Genomic DNA, 21113 nt, shown 5'->3' on the forward strand with positions numbered 1-21113 from the left:
GATCATTTTTCAGGCCATTTCAGAAGGTTGTTATTGATGAGTCGCTTGTTTTGTTCAGGGGACGTCTTGCCTTTAGTACATTCCATCTAAGAGACATTGTTTCGGAATAAAGTTCTTTGTCTTGTGTGATTGCAAGACTGCGTACGTGCTTGATTTCACTGTGTATACAGCGAGTGATTTGGTGTTCTCGAAAAGACGATCCCCATGGTTTTCTGGCTCTGTGGTCAAGAAACTAATGGACAGGTACTTCAGTGGCAACCATATCCTTTACAGTGATAATTATTACACGGCACCAAGTCTTGCAAAGTACCTGCAAGAACACCAAATTGGATCGTGTGGCATTGTCCGTGTAAAGAGGAAGCACTGGGCATCCCTTCCCAAAGGCACTGTGAAGGGAGTGCAGGACCTTGCAATCAGGTAAACTCCTGGCAATTCACTGGCATGATAAGAGAAAGGTGAATGTCCTCTCCATGGTCCACAAGGGTAAGTTAATTGACAAAGGCAAGGTCGACAGAAGAACGAGGCAGCCAGTCTTCAAGCCTGATGCTGTTTTGGACTATAACGTGAAAATGCGACTCGTCGATAAATCAGATATGCAGATTGGCACAATCGACTGTTTGAGGAGGTGCTGTATGTGGTATAAGAAGACATTCCTACATGTACTGGACATCTGTGTACTGAATGCCTTCATTCTGTACAAGGATGTTACACAGACCAGCACATCCCTCAGACAGTTCGAGAAGGATGTGATTTATGGCCTTCTGGAGAGTCATGGACAGGTCAATCCTTCCGTGAAACGTAGGCACAGTGTACAGCAACTGCCTGACCGCCTGCAGTGCAGGGACTACCTCAGCAGGCATTTCATGGAAATATTACCTCGCACACCTGCAGTCAAAGAAGCCATCCGGTGTTGCTATGTTTGCGCCAATTCATCGCGCCGACCACAGCAAAGCCGTATGACGAAGTGGTGGTGTGCTGAATGTGAGGTTGCACTATGCACTGACTGTTTCTTTGATTTCCACGCAAAGACCGAGTGGTAGGAGTCTAGGTATTATGAATAAGTTACTTTTGTACATACGATTACCAGTATGTTTTTTTGGTTGAAACAGAAAATATGATTTCACTGCTCTGAGTATTATGTGCATAATGGAGGCAGAAAGTATGTTTCATGATAAAATTGCAGCCTTATATAATTTGGAAAACATTTGTTTATACATATTTTTAATGAAAAATTATAACTCAAAGGAAAGAGGGTCACAGTGGTAAGTATTTCATTTGTGGGCAGGACGTAAATGACTACCGGTACTTGATTCAGATTTTTATTGATTTATGTATTTATTTATTTATTTTTCAGTAGTGCATGTAGTGGTAGTAGTAGTGGTAATATGTGCTGTAGATGTGGTAATAATAGTAGTAGTTGTGGTAGTTGTAATAATAGTAGTTGTGGTAGTGGTAGTAGTGCTCGTAGTAGTGGTAGTTGTAGTATTAGTAGTAGCTGTTGCAGTGGCAGTTGTACTTGTACTGCTAGTAGTAATAGTATTATTTCTAGGAGTTGCAATACCCAGACTTCTACTCGATCACCAATGCCAGAATCGAGCAACAATCCTAGCCAAACATACATTTCCGTGTGTGTGTGTGTGTGTGTGTGTGTGTGTGTGTGTGTGTGAGAGAGAGAGAGAGAGAGAGAGAGAGAGAGTGTCTGTCTCAAGGTCGTTGCTACTATGATCGGCCTTCATTCACCCAGTACGACCAATTATGGAAAAATAATCACGGAAAGAGAGTTCGTAGTGTATATTGGTGTCCTGGAAGTGTCATCGACGTGATATAAGCGTGGTGGGCTAATGTAAGCCTGTTGTGTCACCGAACCTCCACCACGCATACGGACACCGGCAAAAAAAAAAAAAAAAATGCCCTCATTTCTCACTCACTCACTCTCCCTATCTGCACTTCACGGACCATCTGATGCCATCAACTTGAAGTCGAAGGATTGGTGAGTAATATGAAACCTCATTTGTTGCAGTTGATTTAATATTAACAGAGAGATGAAGGTTTAAAGATAGACGATTTTGCCGATTTATGTCCGGAATGCCCGGCTGTGGGGAGCTCTTGCGACAAAATCTGCCAGACGGGAAGGGTTAAAATGAAGGTTCAAATGAAATGGACGAATAGAGGAGGGAAAGACAGTTGGAAGTAGTTCATACAAGCAGGGTAGAAAGGTTACAGGAGAATGGAATAAAGGCAGAATATAAGAGAGAAGTGGAGGGGCGATTGGGTAAATATGATTGGGAGCAGATGGGGGACATGAAAGGTGCGTGCAAGATATTCACAGAAAAAATCTGTGCAGCATTTGAGGTGATGCGTGGAGTGAAGGGAAGACGAAAAGGGGTGCAAGGAACAGCATGGTGGAATGAAGAGGTGAGACAAGCTGTGGCACAAAAGAAGAAAGCATATAGTGAGTGGATGAGAAACACGGGTGTGGAGGAAGCTGAGAGACGGAAGAGACAGTTATATGCAGAGGGGAAGGAAAAGGTGGAAAAATTAATACGAGAGTGTAAGAAGAGAGTGGATGAGGAACTTGGAAGGAATTTTAGTGTAAAGTGGAGGAAATGTAAGAAAATGTTCTGGAAATAGGAAAAGAGAGTTAGACAGAGTGTTAAACAAGTTAGTCGGGGAGTGAGAGATAAAAATGGTAGATTACAAGTGAAGAAGGGAGAGAAAGTGAGCAGATGGAGAGAACACTTAAAAGAATTGTTGAACATAGAGAATGAAACTAATGCGAGTATAAGTGGTTGGGGAATGGCTGGGAGAAGGAAGGATGTGAGAAAAGAAGAAGAAATCGGTACGATGGAAGTTGTGGAAGCAATGAAAAAAGTCAAAAAGGGGAAAGCCCCAGGAATGAATGGAGTGTGTTGTGAGTGTGCTGAAGCATGGGGAAGAGACAGTAGTAGAATGGATGTGGAAGATGTGCAGATTGGCCTGGGAGGAAGGCAAAGTCCCGGAGGACTGGAAGCCATGTATAATTATTCCCCCGTACAAAGGAAAAGGGAAAAAAGAAGCGTGTGGAAATCATAGGGGCATTTGTCTTTATAGTGTAATATGAAATGTATATGGTAGGATACTTATTGAGAGAGTTTGGGAAATAACAGAGGAATTAATTGCAGAAAAACAGGGAGGTTTTAGGAACGGAAGAGGTTGTGTAGATCAGATATTCATTCCTAGGTCCTTAGTGGAAAAGTTTCTACAGAAGGGAAAGAAGTTGTATACGTCCTTCCTGGCTTTGGAGAAAGCATATAACAAGGTGGATAGACAAGGATTGTGGAATGTTTTAGAAATATATGGAGTACATGGGAAGTTTCTTTCTGGCATGAAGAGTATGTTGGGGGGTGCTAAGGCTTCAGTGTGTGTGGACAGTGAATTTAGTGAATTTTTCTATTTGAAGGTTGGATTGAAACAGGGATGTGTCATGTCTCCATGGTTGTTCAACCTGATATATGGATGGGGTTATAAAAGAGATACAAGATAGGGCAGTGGATGATGGAGTTGCCGTAAAAATAGAGGGCAGTGTCTGGAAACTCTCTGTACTGTTGTTTCCAGATGACACTGTATTGTTAGATGAAGACGAAGGGGAGCTGCAAGGCTTGGTGAATGAGTCTGGAAGAGTGTGTAAGAAACGGAATCTAAATGTGAATGTAGGGAAGAAGTAAAGTTATGGTCTTCGAGAGAAATGAAGTCACTGAATGTACAGTGAGGTTGGATGAGGAGGAAATGGAAAATGTGAGTGCGTTTATATACTTGGGTAGTGTGATGAGTAAGGATGGATCTTTAGAGTGTGATGTGCTTGAAAGGGCACAACAAGGAAGAAAGGTTGCTGGTTCATTGAAAACAGTGAATAAAAAACAGGGAAGTGAGCATGGAAGTGAACTCTTTACTACATGACAGTATTGTGATCCCAACTCTAACATATGGAAGTGATGCTTGGACCTTGTTGGAGAGACACAAGTCATGAGTGAGAGTGCAGTGGAAGTAAGTTATATGAGAGGAGCATGTGGAATCACATGGAGAGACAGACTGACAAATGAGGAAGTGAAAGAGGCATTATGGTGTGGATGTGGATGTGATAGGGAAGCGTTAGGAAGAAACACATTGAGGTGGTTTTGGCCATGTGGAGAGGGATGGAGAGCGAGGGACTGACGAGGAGGGTGTGTTCGAGTGAGGGAGGGAGGTGGGGAGGGAGAGGGAAGGGGAGGCCAAAAATGAGGTGTGAGGGATGGAGTCGAGAGGTAAATGAGAGAGGGATTTATGAGCTGGAAGCAGGGCAGTGAAATGGCAGACGACCAGGGCAACATGGATGCGATTTGTTTGTGTCCACCCCTTACCAGATTATGTGGCATCTGGCAATGGATAGATAGACAGACCATTGGAGGGAGTCCCTCACTGCCCTAAAATGTGCTCACTATGAACAGTTATGTCGAATCAGAGATATGTGTAAGCACTTATGGCTAGGAGGAGGGATGTTGAGAACCAGGGAACGGAGGGCGGGATCTGAGACAGTTTTGCATCAGTGTAAAACGTCATGTGAGAAACTATACTGCACCTGAGTCTGGCTTGTTGATGCGACCAGCCGTGAGAGGATCGCAGAGGTGGTAGATGGCGTATGAGCTTCCAGTCCTGTCCAAGTAGAACAACCACCCCCACAGCACCCAGGTTCCAAGCAAGAAGAACCAACATAAACTGGTGGTGGAGATGTGGACAGTAACTATATTATTATTATTATTATTATTATTATTGTTATTTATTATTATTATTATTATTACTGTGGGAAAAAATTTCCCCCCAAGAGCGGTTGCACTTTTTACATTTTAAAATATATGTCCCTGTTCAAAGAAGAGGAAATCCCAGAGAGCGTTAATGACTAATTAAAGCAGTTTTATAACCCAGAGATTACGTTCCTACTTCTGTAATAATTCTTGTTATTAATAAATTAAATGCTACTGCATTTAACTCTTCGAGGACAACTATATTGTAATATATGTGTAGAGGTTCATTTTTCATTCATTGCCAGACGCCATGTATCCCAAACGGGGTGGCCAAGGGCTTAGAGTTAATTGTTTTACAGGGAGGGGCACTTAATTCCTCCACCAACCCCCACTTGACACGTGGGGATGCCAACAGCATCTGGTGTTTCCAGGCGGTCATCCATCCAAGTACTAACCAGACCCAACGTTTAACTTAACTTCGCTGATCGGACGGGAAGCGGTGTACTCAACGTGGTATGGCCGTTGACATATGTGTAAATACTTAGGATTTATCTATTGACCCTAAGTGCACCTGCATGGTAGGATGACATGTATCCTCACGAGAAAAACAGAGGAAGGATTAATACATAAGTTTACATAGATGAAGGGAATATTTGGCTTTGGTTTAATTAAAAGTATGATTAATTTCAGTCAGACTTACCTTCTATATTTCTCATGAAGTAATTCAACTGTATTTAGCTAATTGTAATAAATAAAGAGTTGGAATCTGCGAATCCTATGAGAGGAGAGAGAGACTCTCCATTTTTCATTTTGTTCCTAGAGCTCGTTCGAGCTGCACCTTGTAAAAAATGAACCCAAGGATGCTTGGAAGGCCCAGAGAAACCAACTGAGACCTCACACCCCATCGTCATCTGTTATTCTGACTCTGTCTAGCTAAGTAACCAATTATGATTTGGCCAAAGAGGGGGTAATAACTAGGATGTAAGGAGATAATTACCGATGAGTTAGAGTACATAGTATTAATTATACCCTATTTTCCCAAAAAGGAGACTTTCTGTTATTTAAATTTAGTATTGGTTGTGTTTAGGGGACTTAACACTCATCAGAGAAAGAAAGTGTATAAAATTTCTGACATTTTGCGGTTGCCCCCAGGGAGGAAACAGACGTGTGCAGAAACGCTTGAATGATTTCAAGGTCGTGGTTTGTGGGACGTAGTTTACTTCCTTGCATTCCACAGAAGGTGGCAGACGCGGAAATACGTATTTACAGGGTCATTCCTGGTGGAAGGGCAAGTTCCTTTTCTAATGATGAGTGGCTAAATGCCGTGTTGGATTGGGAACATGATCGTACTATCCTTTTCTTTGGGAGGAAATGACATTTATGAAGACGTGGAAGTTAATGAAATTGTTGAAAACATTTTGGCCGTGGTAGGAGCCATTGAAGGTTCATGTAAGTCCTCTGTAACCATACCCTTTCTTGAGCCTAGTAAAACCTGCCATATGGTTCACCAGTTTGTTATGGTACATATAAAATCAGTTCAATCTATCTATCTATCACCAGACACCATAATCCCACAAAGGGTAGGCCATTTGACACCTGAGTTAGTTGTTTTACAGGGAGGGAACCAACCCTCCACCAACCCACTTGTTGACACGTAGGGAGCACGTATGGTTTGGTTATATGGTTACCACCCAGGCGTTGTAAATGGTTTCTTGGCTTACAGGAAACCATTTGGCTTGTCACTCAATGTAAAGCCACCTGTAAAGGAAAGAAAAGGAATAAAGGAAGTGACTGGAAAGATAGGAGAAATATGAAGGGAGGAGTGGCAGGCACAGAAAAAGAATGATAAAAGCTAAGGAAGTAGGCAGCAGTACATCAAGTGAGTGGATGTTAGCAGTGTAAAATTAGAAATTAGTCAAAATGTCTATTTTCTTGTTACAAGAGGCCATCCAGTGGTAATAAAGGGATGGGTAACGAGAGCCATAAATGATTGTAGGAAATTATTAGATCAAACACCTCAGTCAAGGGAGAAAGTAAGTAGCCGTTTGCACATACTAGAAATATTGACAGATGGACTAAGTATGAAGAAAGTTACATTAATTTTGAAGCAGCAATAGTGAAAGACGATGATAAAGATCTTTTGGAGTAGAAGATTACCAAATTTGAAAGTAAATTAGAGGAATATACTGTATAGCAATTGTGAAGCTGTTTGATTCAAAAATTGACTAATACTACAGCAAAACACACAAGTTGTGGAACTGCAGAGTAAAGCTGCATTACCACATATTATACTTCCAGAGTTTGATGGGGAGCAAAATTGGAAGTTCTTTGGGGATCAGTTTAAATACTTAGTCCACGACCGAACAGACCTCCCCAGTGTGGGTAAACTCTCCTATCTATTAGTACAGGTCAAGGGGACTCCTTACAAGTTGAAAAGGGAATTACCTGTTGAAGAAAACAATTATGAGGTGGCTTTGACTATCCTTAGACAGAATTATGAAGATAGGGAGCAGGTCATTACCCAGTTACTGAAGGCTCCTAACTAGACACCCATACCTAAACATGATTTTGATTCCTTGCAAAATTTTCAGATTGCAGTGAGTTATAAGTTAAAGGCTTTAGGTACTTATGAAAATTTTAAAGTAGCAGATTGGGTGCTTTCTAGAAATGTGCCCTTAAAGCTTCTACATAAGAACCAAGGATGCCTTGTACGGTAGGTACCAAAAGGATGATTTCTCTTGCGAGATTGAGAAGGAAGCTTAACCCGCCCGTCCACGTTGATGTATATATACGTCAGAATGTTTTGTCACTGTACTATAAAATCAAATAAATCTTTGTTTCAAATGCAAGAAAGACAATCATCACAGCGTTTTGTGCCCAAGAATGATCAAACATGAGGTTCTTAAAACCATAAGTGTCAATATGACAGTTGTGAAAGTAAATACACCAGTAACAAAGCCAGCTGCAGATCCAACTGCAAATGTGAAAGTAATGATAGGAAATAGAAACACAATTAGCATGTACTATTTTTGATACAGGTGTACAGAAAACCTTCATTTCTGCGGACATTATAAAGAAATTAAAGTTACCTATTATCGGCAAAGTAAATCTGGATTGCAGGATTTTTAACTACCAAGGAAAGCAGTCCTTTGATTTAGTTAGATCTTTAATACAAACTGGCAGATATAGATGCCCGTATAACAGTAGCTGTGCTGGATAAAATGGACACAAGTATATATAAATATATATATATATATATATATATATATATATATATATATGGACTGGAAGGAAACCTCTGATCATCTACAAGGCTCAGGGATATAAGTTGGCTGAACAGATATGTGAAATCAGATACTATGAGTCCTATAAAAATGATAATTGGTTCAGATTACACTTGTGGAAGGTTCTCTACATGGGACTTCTCCACTAGACATCTTAGAACGTACAGTTGTTCAAGAGTCCAGGAGGTAACCTTATTATGGGGCAGCTGCCCCTTGTTCTTCTCCAACTAGCAAGCCAGAGGGGAGCCAAATTGGTAGACTACCAGTCTTTAATGCCAGTCCACACAGTCATTGATGGTAGCTAGAATATGTGGAGAATTAGAACCTATTCAGATATGTGATTTGCTTGATGAAAAAAATGAACCTGTACACAAACTTTGGGATCCTAGATAGTGTAGCAATACACTCTGAAGAACCAACCCCTGAAGATAAAATAACTTAGGACATGTATAACCAGTCTGTGGAATTTAGAGATGGACAGTATTGAGTTGAATTACCATGGATACTAAACCATTCGGAGATACCAACAAATTACCCAGCAGCTAAGGCTCAGTTAATTTATCTTCTAAGAAAGTTGAGAGACAAACCAAGAATATCTAAGCATATATGATAATATTATAAAGATCAATTGAAGAATAAAATTAAAGAGGAGATAGAATTCCTTCTTAACCACAAAGAACATCATTATTTACCACATCGTGATGTAAGCAAGGATTCAGTAACAACTCCCATTAGGATAGTTTTCAATTGTAGTAGTAAAGCGTCCAAAGGATCAGCTAGCTTGAACGATTGCCTATACTCTGGACCTACACTAACAGAGAAGTTGGGAAATGTATTACTTAGAATTAGAGAGAAACCTTATGCTTATACAGCAGACATTAGTAAGGCTTTTCTCAGAATAGGCTTAGAGGGAAGGATAGAAAATTTTAAAAATTCCTTTGGCCTCAAGACCTTCAAAATGAGGATATTCCATTAAAAGCTTACTGTTTCCGATTGGTGCTCTTTGGCTCTTGTGCTAGTCCTTTCTTACTATGCAACACACTGAAGCATCATTTTGAAAATGCCAAATGCCCAGAAATAGGGCAGGCTTTCTATATGGATAATTTGCAAGGTGTTGCTGATAAGGAGAGGGAAGCATTGAAGGCTTATGAAGTGAATGTGGGAAGGCTAATTTGCCGTAACAGAGCTGAAATCTGAATTGCAGCTTTTAAGAATTGAATACAAGAGGACCATCCAAGTACTGACATTCCCAAAACTCAAAATGTGTTTGGTCTTAACTGGGATACAAGAGCTGATGAAATTAGTTTAAAATCAATTAAAAGTTCTCTGATGTCACTCTCACCAACAGGTCCTTGTTAAGTTAGGAGATCCTTGTTAAGTTAGAGGTCCATGTTACTTGACCCATTAAGTTTGGTCAGTGCTATTGTTATTAGGGGGCAAATGTTTAGTGCAAGAGGTTGGCGAGAAAAAGTTAGACTGGGACACTGAATTAAGTGAAACGTATGTTGAACAATGGGAACGAATTAGAAAGGAATTTGAAAAACAAAAACAAAAACAAAAAAACATTAAGCATATGTATTCCCAGGAAGATAAACAGTAATGAGAAGTCACATTTGCATATATTTTGTGATGCTTCTCAAAGGGCATATGGAGCATTAGCTAAATGTGTAACAGGAAATGACAGTAAGATTATTATGTCCAAAGCCAGAATTGCACCAATTAAAGGAAGAAGCCCTACCTCAAATGAAACTGGCTTCCACTGCAATAGAAAGTAAATTGGCCAAATATTTAACCACAACTCTTGATACTCCAATTTGAGGATATTTATATATGGACTGACAGTGAAAGTTGTCTTTAGTGGATACGAAAGGAGGACAGTAAAATCCCTTTCGTCTGCAATAGAGTGAAGACTATAAAAGAACTGTCTTCCAAATTCCCAAATTTATACATGTATCCTCCAGACAAAACCCAACTGATCTGCTCTTGAGAGGTTCAACAGTAGAAGATAACTTGTTGTTTAAGGGTCGTGAATGGTTACTTACAAAGGAATGGCCTGAGAAGAAACACTACAGGTATGGTATTGCTGAGGTTAGTGTTGTAAACTTGGATCCTGTAGTACCTAAGCCAGATGTAGCAGACATTAGATTTCCATTATCAGACAACTCCTTAACACTACTAAATTTGCTGTAAAAGTTTTGAACAAGAAAGTGGGGTTTGAGGGAGTTTTGTCCCAAGGAATATTGGCTGAAAAGGTTTCAAAGAAAATAATGCAGAAAGAGATTTTTGATCATTTATGCCAAGGGCACTAGCAGCAATAATAAGCTGATAAGAAATTTAGGATTATTCTTAGACGGAAAAGGTCAAATCAGATGCAGTGGCAGAATAGTAAAGACTGATTTGCCACTCCAAACTAGACATCCTATATTGCTACCGAAGAATGATTATTTTGTACAGTTAATTGTTAAGGAAGCCCATGAGTTAACTCTTCACGGAGGTGTGCCGCAGACTTTGGCCCGAATCCGAGAAAGGTATTGGATCCCTAACGGTAGACAGGTTGTAAAGAAATATATGTAGGAGGTATGGACAACGACCATATGACTATGCAGAACCACTTGCTTTACCAAAAGGACAGGGTAAATGTAAGTCGGCCCTTCAAAGTAACGAGTTGAATACACGGGAGCTCTAAATGTTACGGCGGAGAGACCTCCCCATAAGGTGTATATATGTTTGTTTACTTGCACCTACACAAGGGCAGTCCATCTAGAAATGGCAGAAGATTTAAATTCAGAGACATTCCTGAACGTTTTCAGAAGTTTTGCAGCTAGAAAGGTCTTGTCCCAGTAAACTGATAAGCAACAAAGGAACCAATTTCATTGGAGCAGAACCTCCACTTTTAAATATAATGACTGACCCAAAGGTTAAGTCGGTGATGGGAATCCGAAATTGTACCTGGCAATTCATAGCTCCTAGAGCACCATGGTAAAATGGATTTACAGAATGAATGATTGGTACTGTGAAGAACTGCCTTAGGAAAACCATACACAGAACTAAGATCACCAGAGAGGAGCTTAGAACCGTGATAACTGAAACTGAGGCTAGGACTCACGATGGACCTTTAACCTATCTGGATGATACTAGCATATCAATTGAGACTTTGACACCGGTTCATATGCTGTATGGCAGAAAGTTCCATCTGCTGCCTTGTGTGAATATCCAGGACGAAGTAGATGATTCTACCATAGAGAATAATGAACTAGGACAGCATCTGCATGAGGGATATCAACGTCTGAAAAGGTACTGGACACCTGGAACAGACACTGGGGCGAAGATTATCTTCCGAGCCTAAGAGAAAGATTTTATGGGGCTCAAGTTGCCAGCAACAAGTCAGTCATAAGCTTGCAGAGATGTGGTCTTAGTAAAAACAGAACAACCAAGATCCCAGTGGCCGTGGCTAAAGTCAACTCCGCATATCCAGATTCGGAGGGGGGGGGGCTGAAACTTGCAAAAATTAAATGTCGGGAACATATCAATATAAAAACAATTGATAAATTGGTGTTCCTTGAGTTAACAGCTACCCCGGAGACAATGAATGGTGGAGAGTAATTAGGTCAAGATTCGCGACCTAGAGGAGCTGCAGCACAGGGTTCTCAAGATCTATGGAGAGAGAGCTCCTGGCTAGAAGTCACATTACATGATACGGTGCATAATTTTTTGCCCGGCCTCAAAACTGTGGGAAGTATTTTCCCACGTGCACTTACACTCTTTGCTTTTTAAGATAGCTGTCCCTGTTGAAAGTAAAGGAAAACCCAGAGAGCACTAACGACTAATTCAAGCAGTTTTATAACCCAGAGATTGTGTTCTAGTTCTGTGTAATAATTCTTGTTATTATAAATTAAATGCTACTGTGTTTAACCCTTGTGGACATGTACAGTATATTGTAAATGGATGTAAATACTTAGAAATTTTACACTGACCTAACTGCACCTGCATTGTAGGATGACGTGTATCCTCACGAGAAAAGTGGGAGGAAGATTTTATACATCATTTGCATAGATAAAGGGAATATTTGACTTTAGTTTAATTAAAACTAAGATTAAATTTAGATTTGCCATGTATATTTCATGAAGCAATTCAACTGTATTTACTTAATCGTATTAACCCCTAAATACCGCAATTCAATCTGGCTCATCCGCCACTGGAGCCGCAATTTGGGGGGTGTTTTTTTCGACTTTCGCCAAGGGAAAATCAATATGCTCTGGCTAAAAAGAGGAAGAATTTACACACCTGACAGTGCAATCGGCACCCACCCTAGACCTAATGGTTACTGCACAATCGAGAGTCAAAGTTGAAAAAAAAAATAGTTACCCCCTAAATTTTTCGAAAGCCCCCATAGTTTTGATGACTAACTATTTCTGTTACTGAAATAGGTCATTGCCACATATACCACACCAAGCCCGAAAGACAGGTGTTTTGGGGTGTGGGGAGATTACTAGCTTTTGGGGAGATAAAGTACCCCGTGGAAACAAGGTTTGTAGGTATGGAGGTTGGGTAAAACCATCTTTTTCTCATCAAAATGAAACACTTCAGTTTGTTTCTTGAAAAACTTCTATGAAGAAAACGGGTGTGTATGTACGTGTGGGGAGATAAACTTCCATTCGGGGAGAAGGCCCTAGCAACGAGTACATTGAACCTTGGGAAATCATTTACAGTAAAAACCAAAAGTTGGCTAGTTGAAACAAACAAAATCTATGTGGCTTAGCATATCAACCATGCAAGCAGGTGTGTTTGCAGATGTAGGGAGATAATTCACGCATGGGGAGTAATAGATGAATCAAGATGGAGGGATGGTGGTGGGGGGTTGGGGCTGGGTGGTGGTGGGGGAATACCCGGGGGCTCAGATGCCTGTGATTGAACGTGTTTGCATGTATAGAATGGTATACAGAGAAACATTTATTATGTTCAGGTACGAAAAGGCACAGACACAAAAAAAAAAAAAGAGGCAATACACGTGTACATGTGGTGGGGGTGGGGGGAGTGAGGGACGGGAGGCATGAGGGGGAGAGCAAGCCAAGCTGCTTGCTCGCTATCACACGATGGTTTACTGGGGGTAGGATGGTAGTATGGGGCCGAAAGGGAGGGAGGGGATAGGAGTAGGTGAAGGTATACAGAGGTGAGGGGGGAAGGTGGGGGCGCTGGAGGGGGATGGAATGGTCCTCGTGGTTGGGGGAGAGGTAAACTTCGACTAACAACTTCCTATTGGGGCGTACAGAGGGGTGGGAGGGTCTTCAGAGAGGGTTATTACATGACAGATGACAAAACATTCAGGCAATGGGTGGGCCGAGAGAGGGGCGACCCCTCCTGCCCCCTGAGTGGCTGGATCCCACCCAACCTGAAGCCGGAGGGGTTAGTTTGCACATTGACTTGAAGGGATATGTCAAAATCGGGGTGGAGCAATGTGCAGGCAGTTTTTTACAAGGCACACTATATTGATGTGATTCAGCTGAGAGGGCTAAAGTGGTCAGCACATTACATTGACGTGCTTCGGTGTTGAGGGGTTAATAAATAATTGGCAATTCTGTATCCCTTGAGGGAAGAGAGACTCGCCATTTTTTCAATCTGTTCCCAAAAGTTCGTTCCGAGTTGCACCTTGTAAAAATGCACCTAAGGATGCTTGGAAGGACCCAGGCAAATTGATCAAGACCTCACGCCCGTCCTCATCTGTTATTCAGACTCTATCTCTAGCTAAAGGAACCTTTATGATTTGGCCAAAGCGGAGGTACTAGGCAGGATATAAAGAGATAATTATGGGTGAGTTAGAGAATTAATTATACCCTAACTTCCTAAGAAGCTTCTATTATTTAAATTTAGTAGTGGTCGTGTTTAGACTAACACTCATCAGAGAAGAAAGTGTATAAATTTCTGACAGTTATTATTATCATCATCATTATGATGATGATGATTATTATTATTATTACTATTAATATTAATTAATAATATCATAGTTTTTTTTTCTTCTTCTTATGTGGCAGGTGGGGGCGACCATTATCCATCCACATATTGTAGCGGCACTCTATTTTAGGGTACAGTAGCTCTACACTGATTGGCAAGCCAAATGATTTCCTGTAAACCAGGAAATCACTGACAGTGTTGGGTGGTAACCTTATAACCAATCAACACGTGTTCCCCTCGTGACAACAAGTGGGTTCGCAGAGGTTAGGTGCCTGTCCCAGGAAAGAAGTAACTAAAAATATGAGACCAGAAACCTCAGCAAGGACTGACCGACAAGTGACTACTAAGGACTAAACAAAGGACATGTTACTGATTGTGACATGGAATGTAAGGGATGCGAATGATGAGGTGAAAAAAGAGAGAGTTTGTCCAGGTGCTTGAGGGTGCATAGTGGATGTATGTAGAATAATAGATTAAATGGAAAGATGAGGAGTGTGAAAGAATGGGAGTAATGGATGGGGTATATCAGATGGAGTGGGTGAGAAAGAGAAGGCAAAAGAATGAGTGTATATTGTTGTGTGCAAGAGATGGAAGGAGAAAATATGAGAGTATCATTCAGGTGGCTAAAGGATTATGTGGATAAGATTAAAAGTTGGACTACAAATGTGGGCCGATTGTGAGTGTGTGTATGCACCAATGCAAGACTGAGCAAGTGGAGTGAAAGAAAGAGTTCTGGACAAATGTGGAAGAGTGCGGAGAAGAAGTTTGAAAACGAACAAGAGAACGTCTTTCACTGGAGATATGAATGGAAAAGTAGGGAATGTGCAGGTAGATGGAGAAGTTGGTGAGTGGGGTGTGCCTACAGAACTGAAAGGGAATGGCAGTGCTCCAGTGAACATTTGTGCATGGTGGGAGTTTGCTTTAGCCAATACCCTCTTTAGACACAAAATGATCCCACTGCAAGTATACCTGAGCGGGTAATAAGAAGGGGTGGGTGGTGAGCTGAATGAACAGAAGGTAGTGATTGATTATGTGTGTTTACTGTATATGATAAATTGTAAAGGTATGTAGTGGATGCAAGAGCACATAGAGGCTGGGAGAGTGAACTTGCTGACCACCACTTGGTAGTGGTGAAAGTGGAGGTTAGCCCGCCCCGTTCCAACTGATTTTCCATGACTGACTCCCCTCAATCCTGACCAAATTTAGAAAAAAGTTTTTTTTGACTCAAACCTCCGCTTTTGGTGAGAAACATCGAAAATTCATAGGGAAATCGCTCAACTGAGGTTTAAGATACTCGATACAGGTAACAGTACCCCTTACTTTACTGGGTTTTCTATCAGGCTGGCTCCAAAGAAAATGAGTTCTATGGGAGGGTAACTATTCCACACCACTCATAAACGGTATTTATTTATTTTTTTGGTATGAATTTATATGTAGTACAAGAGTATATTGGTTTTTCACACAATAATATAGGCAATATAAGCATTGTATCACTCAGCAAACACATCAACATACCTGACATTTTTGGGCAACATTACCTGATCATCATACCTGACTGTTTCTTCTTCTAATGCTACATAAACTTTGTACTCCACATTGTCATTTGATTGGGGAATCACTCTGGCCCTGAATTTCGTATCGTGGCACGACATGTGTATACTGGCCAAGTCACTGGTAACAGGTGAAGTGCCGAGACTGGTGTGCGGTGGAGAGGGATGTCACTCGGGGTAAGGCATTGTCCCTGCCTGGCATCTTGTACAGGAAGGTGTCCCGTGTGTACGTACCAAAAATCATGCACGAGTATTGAAAATTGTGCAAATTAGGAACCTTGCAATTGATGCTCATTTATATACATCAAAGGGACTGACAATGACAAAATGTGTGGACGTATACATACGTCAATGGGATGCACAGGGTTAAAATGAAATGTAGGAATAGAAGAGGGGAAGGACAGGAGGATGTACTTCACACAAGGAGGGTAGAAAGGTTGCAAGAGGATGGTAAAAAAGGCAAAATTTAAGAAAGAAAAAGAGCAATTGGATAAATATGATTTGGAGCAGATGGGGGACGTGGAATGTGTGTGTAAGATATTCACAGAAGAAATCTATGCAGCATGTGAAGTGGTGTGAGGGGTGAAGAGGAGACGAAAGGGAGTACAAGGAAGAGCATGGTGGAACCAAGAGGTGAGACAGGCTGCGAGTGGGTGAGAAACGGGGATGCAGGGGAAGTTTATAGATGGAAAAGAGTTATATGCAGAGAGGAAGAGAGGAGAGAAAATATTAATATGAGAGAGTAAGACAAGACTGGATGATGAATTTGGAAAGAATTTGAGTGTAAAGTTGGGGTATGTAACAAAATATTCTGGGAAGAGGTATAGAGAGTTAGACAGGTTGATAAAGAAGTTAGTTGGGGAGTGGAAGATAAAAATGGTAGATTGTTTCTGGAGAAGTGAGAAAAAGTGAGAGCAGATGGAAAGACCGCTAGGAATTATTGAACACAAAGAATGAAATTAATCCGAGTATAAGTCGCTGGGTAATGGCTGAGAGAAGGAGGGATGCTGAGAAGAGAGGAAGAAATCAGTAGGATGGAAGTTGTGGAAGCAATGAAGAGGGTCAAAATGGGAAAGCGTCAGGAACTGATCAGGTGTGTTGTTCAATGCTGAAGCATGGGAGAGAGAGAGCAGCAAGAATGGACGTGGAAGATGTGCAGATTGGCCTGGGAGGAATGTAGAGTCCCGAAGGATTGGAGGTGGGTATAATTATTCCCACGTACAAAGGGAGGGGGTGTGAGTTGGGAGCAGGGCAGTGAAATAGCGGGGGACAGGGCGAGTGGGAGGCGATTCGTTTGTGGCCACCCCCAAACGGGATTGAGGCGTCTGGCAATAGATAGATAGACAAAGGAAAAGGGGAAAAGGAAGTGTCTTGTAATCACAGGGGGATTTGTCTTCTTTTTTTGTAATAAGAAAAGTATATGGTAGGATACTTACTGAGTTGGAGAAGAATAGGGACGCTTTGGGAAGGGAAGATGTTGTGTAGATCAGATATTCATTCTTAGGTTTTTAATTGGAAAAATTGCTAGAAAAAGGAAAAAAGTTATATGCAGACTTATGGATTTGGAGAAAGGGTGGATAGACAAGGTATATGGAAAGTATTAAAAATATATGAAGTAACTGGGAAGCTGCTGAATGCAGTGAGGAGTATGAATAAGAGTGCTAAGGATGCAGTGGGTGTGGACAACAAAGTGAGTGAATTTTTCGATTTGAAGGTTGGATTTAAACAGGGATGTGTGATGTCTCCATGGATTTGTTCAATCTGTACATGGATGGGATTATAAAAGAGGAACAAGGTGGGGCAGTGGATGTTGGAGCAGCCCTAATGAGAGAGGACAGTGTTTGGAAACTCCATGTACTGTTGTTTGCAGATGTTTCTGTTAAGGCGAAGGGGAGCTACGCAAGGCTTGGTGAATGAGTTTTGGAGAGCGTGTAAGAAACAGAATCTAAAAGGTGAATGTAGGCAAGAGTAAAGTAAATAGTCTTCAAGAGAAATGAAGTCACAGGCTGTACAGTGAGGCTGGATAAGGAGGATTCTGAAAATGTGAGTGCATTTATGTAGCTGGGTAGTGTGATAAGTAAGGATGAAAGTTTAGAGGTTGAAGTGCTTGAAAGGGTACAACAAGGAAGAACGGATGCTAGTTCTTTGAAAGCAGTGATACAGAAACAGGGAAGTATGCATGGAAATAAAAATAGTAGCATGACAGTACCGTGATACCAGCTCTAATGTACGGAAGTGATGCATGGAGCTTGTGCTGGAGGGGACACAAGTCAAGCGAGAGAGCTGTGGAAATCAGTTATTTGAGAGGAGCATGTGGAGTCACATGGAAAGGACAGATTTACAAATGAGTCCAGTGAGAAAGCGTTGTGGTGTGGATGTGACTGAAAGCTTTAAGGAGAAGTACATTGAAGTGGTTTGGCCATATCGAGAGGATGGAGAGCGAAAGTCTGATCAGGAGAGTGTATGTGAGAGAGGTGGACGTGGGGGGGCGAGGAGAGGGGAAGCCCAAGGATGAGATGCAGGAATGGAATGGAAAGGTATATGAGAGAGTGGGATGTGACCTGGGAGTAGGGCAGTGAAATGGCGGGGGACAGGGCAGCGTGGAAGCCGATTTGTTTTGATTTTTGCTTATGGGATTCAGGTGTTTGGGAATAGTAATAAATAAATTATTATTATTATTATTATTATTATTACTATTATTATTGTTATAATCATTTCTCCACCTACTACATACACGGAGACTTGTTTTTCGCTGGTATTGGCTATTATTCCTGCCTCAGAGTCTCGCAACGATTCCCAGGGAGAACCGGAGACTGTAAAGAATCTGAAGGGTTTAGGTTATGTGTCCTGCCATGGGCCAATACTGATAGAAAAAAAATCGAAATCTCCCCCAGTGAGGTCAAGATCATTGTAAGAAACAGTAGGAGACTCTTACAGTGACTGTCAGGAGGACAGTACACGAGTCTTGGCAGACCGACTCCTAAGAAGTTAATTAGTCTCCAACTACTGCATAAATTAGAGTATTTTTGGAATTCTTATTATTGTTTTTCTGGCCTCCAGATTCTTGCGACGATTCCAGGAGAATCGGAGGCTGCACTGGAATTATGTGTCCTGGCATGGGTCATTGCTGTTAGAAAAAATCCAGATTTCCCCAATGGGGTCAAAGTCACTGTAAGAAAAGGGTAGCTGGAGACTAAGTGACTCCTTGCAAGAGAGTTCCAGTGTTCTAGATTCGTTTTATTATTAGTCTCCGTCTAGTACATAAGTGAAAACTATTGTTTTTGGTGGTATTGTTACTCTCCATCTACTACATAGGTGGAGGGTATTGTTTTTGCTGGTATTAGTACAGTATTATTATTCCTGCCTCAGGGTCTCACGACGATTCCAGGAGAAATGGAGACTGTGCAAGGAAGCTGAAGGACCCAGGTTATGTGTCCTGGTGTCAGGACTCTACAGTATCATAAAACATACATAGGTATTCTAGAGGTTAAATGAAAGTCAAATGCTAGGCCCTGGAGGAAATGGTGTTTGCAAATTCCCTCAGGGGAATTCAAGTTTGCGCCTTGTGACGCCTGATAGGAACGTTACCGCACACGCACACACGCACACACACACACACACACACACAGGCTTCTAGAACATTTTGGCGACAGTGTAGCCCACGTGATGGAAGTTCTTATATACGGAAGGAGAGAGAAGAAGAATCTATCTATCTATATACCTAGGCTGCTTCCCCCAAGGAAAGGGAGGTAGCCGAGACAGGACGACACACTCCCCATTTACTCATCCATTCAAACACATTCATTTGCATCTTAGCCCCAAAGGGGAGAATGGACAGATCCTCACCGCACCACACTGCACAAGGGTCAACTGCGTAATGCAATCAAGTGACATCTGCAGGAGGGCCCGACAGCAGAGCTGGGACACCTGCCACATCATAACAGACTCATCCCCTTACCCACACCTGACCTGAAATAGCTGATCAGACCAAATGCGGGAGAATATCCCCTCAGGGCTGCGTCATCACTTATTTGTTCACAATTTCTCTCCTTTTATTTCTGTCACGCACAGCCACTCTTCCTTGCTCAACAGACATCCCTCTTCGCATCCAGCGCTCTCTTCACACTATCCATCCGCTCTATTCACGTGGTCTTCCTCTCCAGCCTTACACCTCTCACATCAGATCTAGTTATCTTTTTCACCAATCACTCATTATCCATTCTCTCCATATGCCCAAACCATCCTCAGCACCCTCTGCTCAACTCTACCAGCCATCTCCCGAACAACTCCAGTTCTCCTTAGCACTTCATCATTCCGCACTTTTCGATCCGCCGCGTCACTCCACACATACTCCTCAGACACCTCATCTCCATTACATTCAAACTTTTTCCTCTCCACTACACCCATATTCCATGTTTCAGCCCCGCACAATGCAGTCGGTACCACAACACCCTCATGCAGCCTTCTCTTTACATCCATTCTAAACGAAGAACATCTAAACATTTTTTTCAATCACTCCCAGCACCTTTCCTACTTCATTTATTCTAAACTTCACTTGTGCATCTATTCTTCCATCCACAGCAACATGTTGACCCTAGATATTTAAAACACTCTACCTTCCTCAAGCAACTCGCCATTCAAAACTATATTCATCCCCCTATCATCTACCAACCTCGTACACTTCATCACTTTACTCTTATTCTCATTTACTTTCAATTTCCTCCTTTCACACACCCTTCCAAACTCCTCTACCAGCTGTCTCAATCTCTCCTCTGAATCAGCCACCAGTGCAGTATCATCTGCAAACAGCAGCTGCTTCAGATTCCACTCTCTCCACCATCAACATTCACTGAGACTCAGACCTCCACCTAAAACTCTTCCCTTCACCTCCCTTACAACACCATCCATGTAAATATTAAAAAACCAAGGCTACATAACACATCCATGTCGCATCCGCACTATCACAGTAAACAAATCACTCACAGCATTTCCCACTCTTACACAATCTTCATTATTTACATAAAAACTTTTCACCCCTTTTAGTAACCTACCATCAAGTCCATACAATCCTAAAACAGTCCACAAAGCCTCCCTATCAATTCTATCATACGCTTTCTCTAAATCCATAAATGCCAAAAACACATCCTTGCCTTTCGCTAAATACTTTTCACACACTTGTCTCACCACAAACACCACAGTCCACACATCCCCTTCCTCTCCTATAGCCACACTGCTCATCACCAATCACTCCCTCTGTACCCTCTCTAACTCTCATAATTAACACTCTACCATACACCTTACCTACAACACTCAACAGACTTTTACCCCTAAAGCTAGTACATTCATTACTTATCACCCCTTGCCTTTATACAACTTGGGACCACACAAGCACTTGCCCAGTCAACTGGTACCATACCTTTCACAAAGCACACATTCAACAATCTTACTAACCAGTCAACAATAGTCACTCCACCACCCTTCAGGCATTCCACAGCACACCCATCCATACCTACAGCTATCCCTGTTTTCATCTGCTTTACTGCCTTCTCCACTTCCTCCGTGATCAAAGAATC

The 21113-nt window shown here is 41.7% G+C and overlaps 1 pseudogene; it reads right to left on the minus strand.

Moving 5' to 3' along the window:
* Positions 1-5163: 5163 nt before the first annotated feature.
* Positions 5164-5284, minus strand: LOC145389816 (5S ribosomal RNA; annotated as a pseudogene).
* Positions 5285-21113: the final 15829 nt, after the last annotated feature.

The sequence above is a fragment of the Coenobita brevimanus genome, unplaced genomic scaffold (genome assembly GCF_032717465.1).
Source record: "Coenobita brevimanus isolate Jiangsu-jjx unplaced genomic scaffold, ASM3271746v2 jjx.HiC_scaffold_234, whole genome shotgun sequence".
Taxonomy (NCBI): Eukaryota; Metazoa; Arthropoda; class Malacostraca; order Decapoda; family Coenobitidae; genus Coenobita; species Coenobita brevimanus.